Source organism: Melanaphis sacchari, unplaced genomic scaffold (assembly GCF_002803265.2).
Source record: "Melanaphis sacchari strain LSU unplaced genomic scaffold, SCAv2.0 Contig174_pilon_pilon, whole genome shotgun sequence".
Lineage (NCBI taxonomy): Eukaryota > Metazoa > Arthropoda > Insecta > Hemiptera > Aphididae > Melanaphis > Melanaphis sacchari.
In genome coordinates this window covers 203,577-216,740 of record NW_020270814.1, presented here as the reverse complement: position 1 = coordinate 216,740, position 13,164 = coordinate 203,577, and the positions used below count along the sequence as shown (strand labels likewise).

At 28.6% G+C, this 13,164-nt stretch overlaps 1 protein-coding gene across 1 annotated transcript in view; it reads right to left on the bottom strand.

Annotated features, from left to right (window-relative positions):
* The window catches only part of LOC112592433 (rap guanine nucleotide exchange factor 2), a 65,681-nt gene extending 57,820 nt beyond the window's left edge, over nt 1-7,861 (bottom strand). The window contains exon 1 of the mRNA XM_025336486.1: nt 7,528-7,861. The gene's annotated coding sequence lies outside the window, so the exon portion shown is untranslated. The remainder of the gene's footprint in view (nt 1-7,527) is intronic.
* Nucleotides 7,862-13,164: the final 5,303 nt, after the last annotated feature.

The following is a 13,164-nucleotide window of genomic DNA, read 5'->3' as shown; positions in this document are numbered from 1 at the left end:
TATTTACAACATCAGTAAAAACGATAAAATTATGAGATTTCAATAATTTGACGAAAAATAGAAAATAGATTTATTTTGATTTAAAGTAGATATTTGGTAAAATAATTTCAAAATAAGAAAACTAAAATTTGAATTACATGCTAAATCAATGAATACAGTTTAATCTAATAAAAATATTTCATATTTCAAATGTAGTTCCTTAATTAAAAATTATTAGTCATTTACACGTTCGCGTGTACTCACATAAAATCCTTTACTGTAATTGGTTGATATCTATGGTAAGATTTGATATATCAGAGAAGTCATACAATTTTAATACACATTTGCAATGTTGATTAATTTATCTTATCTTTTTTCATATACATGTCATAAATAATATAACCATCGTTACCTAATTTAATCATTTAAACCATTATAAAACGTACGTTCATCAAACGTTTGATGAGACGTTCATCAAAATCACGTACAGTATCTATATAGTATAGTGGAAACTGGCCTTTGTACTTACGTTTTATCAAATTCAAGAGGAGCAGAATTTTTTTGACCACTATAACTACTCTTACTTTCATACTCGGATAGAATCAGCAATTTACCAAGCTTAAATCAGTGGATCAAACTTAATTTTGGTGGATTAAGTATCAAATTTAATTTTTCTAATTATTTTTAACGATTTTTTTGTTAAAGGTTCGAAAATTAAGTAGCCTGTGGTTATTCTATTCAACAGCACTTACTTCTTTATAATAAATTTAAATTCACATATTACCTATGTGAGATTATCACTACAATAACATATGAAGTTAAATATTATTTAACATTCTTTTTAAATTGAAAGTATTGCATTTCCAAAAAGTGTAAATGTAAGTACTAAGTACATTATTATTATAATTTAACTACTAGAGGCCACTAGTCATATTCCCATACCAATAATATAATATAATTTATAACAATTATAACTGATACATTTTTTTCCAAATAGAATATTATTAGCGAACACAAAACACTATTATGTCACGTATCAATACCAAATATTTATTACCCATAAAATTGTGTGACAGGATACCAAAAAAAGAAACCATCCGATTAGTTAATAGACCAACAGACTACCATCTGTACACAGTACACACACTTATGCATGTACCTATATATATTTCCATAGGTATGTTTTTGTTATAGCAAACTATGTTTTAAGCATAAAATTGAACGTATGGCTATTGGCTTTTAACATTATATTTTGTTGCATGACCATTTTATGTGAAAGACTAACCAGTAAACCGTAAAGTGAATGAAAAAACATAATTTTTTTCTTACAACCTGCATTATCAGTTTAGTTCCATACAACGCTTAGATCGAATAAAACATAATATCTACTGCCTATTGTTAATGATAATTTTTGAAGCATTACAAATAAGCTATAAATTATTATCATATTTCTTATAAAATATTTCATTGTATCCGAATATATAGTATATACCTACTTATTCAATATTTTTTTTACATTTAATAATCAATGTAATTGAATTTTTCATATAATTAAATATTATTATGATCTCTATTTGTTGTACCATAACGAACTATAAAAATATAAATTATAATTTTATTTTCAATTGTCAATTGCTTGAATATTTATAATGTCAGGAACAACGATACTTATATAAACAAAAGAAAAGAGAAAAATAACCATTTTAAGAACAACAAAGGTGTTTGTTATTTTCATTATAATTAATTATTATAGGTAAACCTACTACACAACACTATAGTCACTTTATTACATTACCTACAGTACATTTGTTTAGTAAAAGCACAGAATAGATGAAATAGATTTCATCTATTCTGTAGTTTAGTCGCATCGTTTTTACTATACATATTCAGTTTTGAGACATAGAAATATTAAACTATTAAGATGTTTATGCAGGTAAAAAAAAAATAGATGTCTAAATTAAAGTATTATTTGATGATTAATTAATAAAAGGTCAGCAGACAATTAATTATAAAGAAAGAGGATTATTAATTAAATACTATTAATCAAGCACGATTTATTTTTATCACCACAGGCCACAGCAATGAAAAATAGTTAAATGTTATTAACGTTTTGTTAAAAGTAAAAATTATGTTTACGGTCTTATGATAGTTGTACCTTACTTAATTGTAATATTAATTTTACGTGTGTTCTACAATATATATAATTTCACTATTTAATGTAGATGTAACACATGGTAATTATAGGTGCATAGCACATCTAATAAATATAGTTATTTTTTAAATTCGAAATAGGTACATAATATTTTTAAAGGTTGCCATTTATACAGTTGAGTATAGTAGAGGTCAATATAATAGTGGCTAGGTATTTCATAAAACGCTTCAAAAATATATCGAAAAAGCTAATTGAATTGATTATAGCTGTAAAAATGTAGGTTATGATCAAAATAAAAATAAAAAAAGTAATAGTAATAGTGTTCCGTGAACCGATGACATTTTTATGTACGTGGACTGTAAGGGAAATCGTTTTCATTATAATAAAATTCACATTTTCTTATAGAACGGCTACTATTCAGATATATACCTACTTATATACAAAAACCAGTTTCAAAAACGATGTTAATAAAAAAAGCCACTCGATTGAGACGTTCGAGAAGAAAAAAAATATACCTTGTACACAACAACCTACATATAATCGTCTCGAACCGTCTCATATGCACATAAGACCATCGCCCTTGGGACCGATTTTCCTCGTTGGTATTGTAAATACGCATACTTATAATATAAACTATAATATTCTGTTATATACTCGCCATGCATTATATCCTATTCCTATCTATTATTATTATTATTATATTATTATAGATGTCGAAAAACACACACCATATTAACTACTATACGATAGTTTCAGCGCGCACTCCTCGTTCGTATAGCCGGTACCTACCAACCATTTACCAGGTATTGATCAAACTTTATTTTATACTATATTATACATATTAAATTAACAAACAGCTGAACCGTATAGTAGTTGTGAAGCTCTACACATATTATACGATAGTTCTATAGTCAGCCGGTCATCGCTTGTATTATACTCGTACCTAGACAGCGCATACCTATTCCGCCATCGACAATAGATCCTGCAGTAACGCCAATGTACGGCTTCCGGTAACCGACAATTATTGCTTTCAGGACGAAACGGAATATATTATAATACGATTTTTATATAGTATACTATAAATATACACCTGCGTAATTGGGTTCAGCTGCTTATCGTGTCCGTAGACTATACGTACTACGCATGATGTACCTGCCTCCTCCAACCTATAAAATACCTATCCAGACACGCGATTGAAGTGGAAATACGTTAAAAATTAAATTAAATATTATTGGTAATAACAGTGAAAAAATAGAAAGTCTACGCGCGAGGTGATGGATGGGGAATGGGGGATATTTTTTTGAAGTTGACTATTATTATATTATTATTAATTATTATATTGTACGTTTCCTGGTGATCCCTACTTAGTGTCCAGCGATGTCGTAAAAATATTATATTTAGATACAATAATCGTATATATAGACAGTAATATGCGCGTGTTGTTTAGATCCGGAAGGAGGAATGCTGTATCTCCGGTGGATTTAGCGTGTAAGTAGGTTGACCGGCCGGCCGTCGAGTCGCCTCCGGGCAGCTATGCACACAAGACACGTGAACTTTCCCATGCTCACCGAACTGGCCGTCGTGGCGGTGGCGTCGACTTCATTCATTTTTCAACTTGCCATTTTTCAAGGCCAATTCTATTTGCCGAAATTAATAATTATACTATATCGCACTCACTCTCTGTGCATATGCACCAATAAATGGGTCCACGTGATATTTACGCGAATTTATTATTATTCATAGATTCACGTGTTCCAAATGAAAATCTTTCACCGCCGTAAAGCGACCATTGAGTTGCGAGATTTATCGTTGTTATTATAATCATCGACCCATCTCAGTCGTATAGTTACCACTCAAATCCGTTGGGCAAATACCAAATGTCGGATAAAGTCGGATAAATGTACACGCTTATGTTTGTATATGTGTTAGTGTACCAGGTACGTTTATAGCGTCGTACACTACGACTACGAAACATAAACACACACCCGGTCTCGGTCAAATAGAATTTTACATTATCATAAATCCCAGTTTGCTTGTTGAAAAAACTTACATAATATTTTTGGTTGACAATCATAATGAAGTAATAACAATAATAAAAATTAAAATAAATACTACTGGAGTACCTATCATTATAGTTCGAAGGTCTGATGAGTGGAAAATGTGCTTGGTGAATGATGACATATCAAAAACCAAGTTAACAAAACAACGAAATTAATTAGTCATTATTTAAAATATTGGTTTTATGATTTGTATTATTATAATGTATATTGTTATACACGCTTTGTCCGACATTCGAACTAAATGAATAATATTTACCAATTCATATTACCTATTATCAGTACATGGATTATATTATATGGCTATTAGGGCATTAGCAATCGTTATACTATTACGATTTATGACAAAATAATGAGGTTTAATAGTTTAATATTATAACGGTCGCTGTATGCGGTATATCTGTATATACTATTTAACACTTCGACTATAACAATAGCTATGGATAGAATTGTTGCCAAAACACATCATTGAGTGTATTTTTGTGATTGATGCCAGAATATAATATACCTATTATATGTATCTATTATATAAATACGACTTTGTTTGATATTGTGATTTTAAATAATAGTGATATAATATAATATGCAATATACATAATTTATATTTCAAATTGATTTGAATTTGTAATGTTTTTGTTACAGTGTTTAACCATTGTCTGTTTTATAAATACCTAATTTAAAAAATATTTGGCTTTTGTATATTTTTTATTGTTAAACTGACTAACTATACATATATAAGTTATAAATAGAGTTGCTAAATTTTAAAATTTTTAAACCGGGACATCATATGACTTTTTTTTTATGTAATGCTTATATGGAAATTATATCCTTTTTTATTTCAATATTTATTAGCTAATACAAAGATTTATTAATATATTATTATTAGTATCTATTTTATGGTAATTATAATTGATCAATTTAGTAAGTAAGTATAAATAATATAATTTTTATATTTGATTAGATATATTAGATACTTTTCACTTGAATGAATGGTTTTAAAGAGAATTGTACGTTTATTCATTTATTCGCAAAATTCATTTCAAGTTAAATCAAAATTAATTTTATACACCATCAGTCAGTTTCTATTAACCAGGATGAACCGAATGACCGGTGAGAACACCGGGCTATACTATTAAAACCTAAATAGTCCTCGTCAAATTGAAACGAATGGTAAGCCAGTTATAATAAATACCTATGTCACCTAAAAAAGATATTTTATATAAACTAAATTGAATAAAAAAATATGTCAATTTATTTATTATTTAAATCATTTAAATAAGTGTACAAGTTTTCAGTTACTATAAATTAAAAATATTAAGTTTTATTGAAATAAATTAAAATACATTTAATATTCGCAGTTGTACAATTTTTAATTTTTAGCGTATGCGTTTTGATATATGTTAAGTTATTAACATTCTTAGCAAATAAAATATTTTACTTATTCTGTTGATTAATTTTATTTTGATAACTTCTTTAATATATTATATTTATTCTACATTGCATTGCTATTACTTAAATGATTTATACTATTTATAGGTAAATATCACTTATATATGCGTTTTTAATACAAGTAAAGTCCCAAATCTCGTACCTGTAATAGGTATATAGTACCCGATAATACATATGTCAGAAAAATACTGTAATTAAATTACTTAACTATTAACACAAACACGCAGTAAATAGATGTATCTATTACCTACTTACAAGGAAAATGCATGATCATTATCTATATAGTAAACAGTATTACCTTTAATAATAATAATGAACAATAATAAAAAAAAAAAAAACTTTTTGAGGGTCGTGAAACGAATGGAAAACAATACAGTAGGTAATGATAGCCACAACAAAATATTTATTCAAATTGTGGTCTTTTCATTAATCTCCCCTTCACCTTGGATATACTCGTAACTCGCAAGTTAACAAAGTGATAAATGACTCTTACACTATACTGATTGGATAGCATATCTGGAGTATCACGAACAATGAAAATAATGAAATACACAGAACTCAGGTCGTGTAATAATTCTCCACCGTCAAGGAAATATATAATTATATTTATCTACCGATTTACATAGAGCCATGAGATTTTTAGATAAATAGTTTTTTCCGCAAGAGGAAAATCAAACATAATCAACAATTACACTATGATTTGTAATCGTATTAATGAATTGTACGTCATTGTATGATGATTTGTATTGACGATATCTGATTTTAGTACGCTTTGACTTTTGACGTTGTTCATTAAATTATATTGGAAGTAAGTTACTATAAAAGTCGATCATACAATCATATGATTATGCTATATACACTTATTCCAAGTAATAATTTATGGTATAATATCATTCATAGTTCATTCTTATGACTGATTAATTTTTAGTACCTATATTTCTTACTAGAACATTTTTTTATTAAATGTCTGTTTTATTGAATTTGTTGGTATAATCTTGTTTATTTTAGTCATCTAATTGTCTAACAAAAAACTTAAGAAATTATAGTGCGTTTAGGTTTTTCTGCTCTACATAACTACAAATGGCAAAAGAGAAGTAGGTTAAAATTTAATTCACGTATGCGTTTTTAATTTTGATAACTACCTATACCTACCTGGCTACCTATTTGATACGCTTACGCATAGTAAATAGTCCATAATATATAACACATAAATATAAAAAGTAGATTTTTATTTTCTATTAAGACTATAAAAAATGAATTTTTTTACATTTTTAAATTTATTTTTTAATTAATATGTCGTTGTATTTACTAAAAACTAATTTCGATCATTAAATATAAATGTATCAAGTACCCATTTAAAATATATATTACAGGAGAATTTGTATTTTATGATACATTAATTATTTTGTATTTCAAACAAATTTCATTATCTATTCTATACTATACAGGCAATATAATAGACGAAGACGACTAAGTGAGTTTTTATGTTTATCAATTTATACCAGACAGCTACTAAACAATTTTGAATTTTATCGTAGCAGGACTTCTCGTGAAATAACAATCAGTGTCACAATTTTAATTTAATATTGTTTAAAAATATATTAAAGACCATAAGCATAAATGATTTTCAAACACTCCGCAATTTATGTAATAAAATATATTACAATATCTACATAACCAGTTTCAAGTGTTATTATTTTCGTAAGAAAACGTATAGGTATAACATCAGTTTTAGCATTATATATTAGCTCCGAAGCAGGTGCCTTTACACAATACCCCATTTTATGTAGTCATATAGGCGCAGTGTTAATTCCATTGATACAGGTACTACAGTTTCAGCGTTAAGTATACCTACATAGAATTATATATTATACAGCATTGAAAACTCACTTTTTATGTCCTAGAAAATGTATCCAACGTTTTGTCTTAATCCAAAAACAGACCGACCGAAAAACAAAAATCAAAAAAAATAACACAACACAACACAACACCGCGCGGCGTGATCCGGACGACGCCGCCCGATTAAGAGCTCGAAAAAGACTAAATTTTTCAAATAGAAAAATTATCGAAAAATCAATTAAAAAATTCGAATTACACTAACACGCAAGCACGTTCACGTGTCTCACACGTCGGAATATCAAACACCGCGACGGAGTAGCACACGACGACGACGACGACGGAGTGATGTATAAACGCACCTAACCACACACGCGCGCGCACTGCCGCTGTAGCTGCGTTATTAACGGTCGCCGGCCGCCGATTGTAAAAAAAAAACTACACGCAGGACTACCTACTACGGTAGTATGGTAGCCGCCGCCGTAACCGTCTTCTTTCGCGCGCGGCAGGTAGGTTTTTGAAAAATTAATGAGAGATAATGCGGTGGTTGCGGCGTTGTGCGCGCGCGCGCGTGCGCGTTCTCGCGAGTGTATTGTGTGCACCGTACATACCACGCGTACCTATACACCCGAAACGTCTTACCTATATATTATTATCCGACTTGCACGCGCAGCAATCGTACTCGGCACTGCACCTCACGGTTCACAGGCTATACAGCAGAGGGGTGCATTCGAATCGGTTTTGCAGCGCACCGCCAAATTATTGTTGCCCGCAAAGATATTTCGAATGAATTGAAATTTTCAACCAGCTGTGATAGTTTGATTTTTGTGAAAGAAAAACGCGAACAAATCGTCCTGATTCCGTTAAGATTTAGGTTATCTAATAATATTTTCATCATTTAAAGCATTATAAAACAGATTACAGTTAAAATTTGAATAAAAATATACGAACGTATATTTGATGATCATGCCTGTATTAAATGTATAAATAACTTACAGTTCTTGTAGTATATTTATATAAAATATAGAAAGAAAGTTTAAATTTCTTTTAAAACGTAGGAACCTATATAAAATTATATTCGTATATACCATTTGTAACAACCCAAAAAATATTTCTGATTTTTTGGTTCTCTTCCTAAACAAGCTGAGTTTACAAGAAACGTTGTAGCTATATATCTGCAATAAAATTTATCATTATGTATTTTTTTAAATTCAAATAAAGTCTATTTATTATTATTAAATAATATGCACCATTGAATCGAATGCTTATAATCTATCGCAATTAAAATCCAAATAAATCATCATCATTAACAAGTTTCGTAGTGAATTAATCGATTTTTTTTTTTTTTTTAAGTCATTGCTCAGGCGCTCAGTGAACCGTATTGAAAATGAACTATGAAGAATGATCGAGTAGTAGGTTTTGCTAAATGGCAGAAAGCTATGATAATATGCATGTTGTCATGTGGATCAATTTAACTTGCTTGTGCTCTAGGTCTGTGTTGGGTCTTGTAAAAATATTTGTATTTCTTGGTCTTATTTTTGCTATGAACCGGCTAGAGTGATGTAACGAAACGGATGAATATAGAACAATATCGTGTAAATACGATAGCCGATGATATTCTCGTCGATACAGCGCCCTTATTGCTTAGTGTCCCTGTAACATACATAATATAAATTTTAAGTATATACGCAAAACATTTATTTAGTACTCACGGTACCATAGGTTGGTTTAATTTTTATATTTTAATGGTTGAAAAATGTAATTCAAAGTACAGAGACTAACGGGATTTTTCTCTTTCACCCCTAAAACTCAAATAACATAATATATATATTATATACATTTTGTTTACATTGACATTTCTTTATTTATTTAACGCTCTTAAGTATAATTTATATCAGTTTTCAAAAAAACAAAATTGTATTCTGCCAAGTAGTAAAATAATTATTTATAAATCATAATAATTAAAAAATAAAATATAGTGATGTGTTCAATATCTAAAAATTACATACAATTAATTGAATAGTTCCTCGCGTAAGGGTGTATTATGAATAAAAACGAAAAAAAAAGAATTACATCTTGTGGAACGAGAAAGTACTTTAAAATTTACCAGAGAAAGGGGAAAAGACGCATCAGCACTCCTCCAAAATGCCAAAGTTCGTTCTCACTCTTCTTTCTGATGAATATTCAAGTCCTAGTACGTATTATTTAATGGTTATCACGCTAAGCGTGAGTAAGTTTTGAAGTATATATCACAGACGATACCAAAAACCATATTTGAACTCGCTTTAATTGTATGAAGTTAACTGCTGTAAAAGGATCTCAAAGGATTAATGCATACTCTAACGAAAGTCAAATAAGAATCCATAATATTACAAATTTTTGAGCATGATTGATAGATTGAATTTTTTTGAGTCGCATAACCTATGTTATAAATCTAAGGTTTTTAATACTTGATAACAAATTATTAAGTACTTCGAAATATAAAAATTAAAATTCAGATCAAGCTAAAAACAAAAAAAAAACATTTAAGTCATTCTCAAGAGTTATTAGTAACCACGTCAATACAGGATATTTTAACTAAATAAGTATGATTAATACTTAATATAGGAAATTGGTTTCTAGTAAAAAACATGAATTTACATTTGTTTAAGTATATTCATTCAAAATAAAATAATAAAATAATAAATTTAATTTCTTCTGGTGGATTAGCTACCTATAAACTTTAATTTTAATTTTACAAAATAATTATCAGCAATTTGAGACCGTAAACTTTAATCCATGGTTATTAACAATGAAAAGATTAAAGATGATAAGTGTTCTGTTTAAAGGCAATTTAATAAAGAGTTATTTTACATCTTTCAGTGTTGGTGAGTTGCGGTCCAGTCCCAAAATAACGTACGAATTGCGGCCCGGGTTTATAAAGGGTACGTACGAATTGCGGCCATACAATAATGTATATATATGTGTAATATATACGTGGCAGTGGGATGTAAGATTATTTGAAGCAATTGCTTCATGTCTGAATTAGATGGGTTAGTAACCAAGTCTGGGTGGGTGTATAATTGTAAGATCTCAATATAAATATCATGACAAATATTATAATTAATATAATATAATACAATAATATACTAGTATGCTACCAAGTCACTGTGCCGAAATGCGTGTGTTATCGTAGTTATTTTAGTTCTGTTTTATCAAATCTAACAAAAGATAGTAAATTTTTAAGTTTAGTTTAAGTATAAATGTATACCACTAATATATTAATTTAAATTTAAAATGTTATTAATAATATAATATAATGATAATTGATAATAATACAACTTTAAATAAATATAATATTATAATGTACATTTTTTTATAATAGTAATTTACATTAAATTGTTAATTATTTTAACCTTTAGTAAAACATTGTCAATTATAAACATTAAAGACTGTTGCAAGGAATTTCATTGTTTTTATTTATTTATAATCTAAATTTTAAAATGTGTGAAAAAAATTGATTCTCATTGAGGTGGTCCGTGACGTATCGAAAGTTTTCAAAGTGGTCTGTAGACTTTAGTAGCAAAAAGGTTGGGAATCACTGATCTTTATTATATAAAAATATAACTTCCCATATACATAGTGAATCTTTCATTTATAGTTATGTGTATATAACTTAGGTAATGTTAATTACTCGGGCCGCAACTAACCTATACCTAAAATATTACCGGGTCGCAATTCACCGGTCATCAACACCGGAAACGACAAGTCGGGCCGCAACTCACCCTCAGCCACATTTTTGACGACAGCATAGACAACAATTCACAGACTATCAATACAAATGACAATTAGAGCACCATTACATCTACTACCAGTACGGGTAAGACAATTCTATTGCGTTTAAAAACCATATAGTAGGATAAATATAAATCATTTTCATGGAAGCTGTATAGCCAATCATATTGCATATAAACTAATAAATATGAATATAGAGTATATAGATGGCCATTGACATAATAATATAATAATAAACACGTAGCACACAATATTATAATATATATATATATTAACATATAAATCACTAACATAGGTAGGGTCCAAGAAGCAAAATGTGCTGAGGTGACGTAATAATATTTTGTTATTTTACGCTTTTTCCACAGTGTGTGCGAAGTCTCGCAGCTGCTACAGAGTTAGGCAGGTGTGTGTGTGTAAGTTGTTCATTAGGGAAAATGGCTATAGTGATAATTATGTTTGTTTGAAATGTTTGAATATAATAAACTGATAACGAATGAATGTTTCTGATTATGTGTTATGACGCTCTGAATTAGTACTAAACAACACCGAGGTAAGTCTGATGACCAATGAGGTCTAAAAAGAAAGGATGTAAAAGAAAAAATTACCTCTTCTACTTTTCACCTAAAAGTAACAGAGCTGGTAAAATTGAATTTTGGATATAGGAAGTCGTTGATTTAGAACGCAAAAGGGTAAGCTGTAGATTTTAGCGCGTGTCATTTAATACGAGTTATACAATAAAACAAAACTACATTCAATTAAAAAAATCTTTATTTAGGTCTGAGACTTAGTTCTATAAAAACGAGTAGGTACCTGAATATGTTGATGAATTTTTGAATAGTTCTTGGGAGCTCGGATCTCGGCTAGTTGTATCAATAATAATACTAATAAATAAATAAAGTATGTTAGTAAAATACATAGTATATTAGAAAATACGATTTTGTTAGATATTGTTATAGTTATGCAACCAAAATATACCAAGTATGAAATAAAACAATAAATGTAAGTAGATATCTTAACTTCATAAATTGTAACAGTCCGTAATTGAAATACATAATATTTCATAGTGTTATACGGTCATGAAAAAAAATGTAGGTTGAAATTAGGTAAGTACCTATTGGTGTTATATTTTTTTTAATTTTTATTATTATTTGTAAATAAAAATAGGTTTTACATCAACTAATAAACTAATCTAGTAATTGTTTACTTTGAAATATTTAAAATCATTATAGACTATAGTATATATCTATAATAGTAATTAGTAAAACATTATTAATTGCAGTTTATTTAGTCACGTAATGCACTCATTCCGCTAGGATGACGGTATTTATTTTTTTACATCAATATTTTCGTATGATATTTCATACTGGTATGAATTGGTATACCGAAAATATCGTTTAACTAGTATTTTGGTCTAGTAATAATTACAGTATATCTGATGTTTCGATATTTTCGATATTTCGGTAATTTCGATATTCTGATATTTTCAATTTATACTTAATTTTAATCCTAATACAGTACCTACTATGAATTCAACCAAATGTACCTAATCTGCCGTAACACTGCACAAACGCCACAAACTTAACTACAAAACATTAATATTTAGTACTGTGACGAACTTGACGACTGACGGTCGATGATAATCTTGTAGATTACGTTATTTTCAATTTCGTACGAACGCGAAAACGATGATAAACAACACACGACAACTAAAAAACAAAACTATTCGGACCCGTATCGATATTGATTAAATATTTTTTTTATTTAGTATTATAAAATAAACCTATATGATCATGTATTATTTCCCACAAGAAATGCTTTACATTTTTAAAATGGATTAAAATATTAAATAGATAACTAATTTCGATATTTTAGGTATTATCGGTATATCGACTTAAAATCGATATATCTGTAGTACCG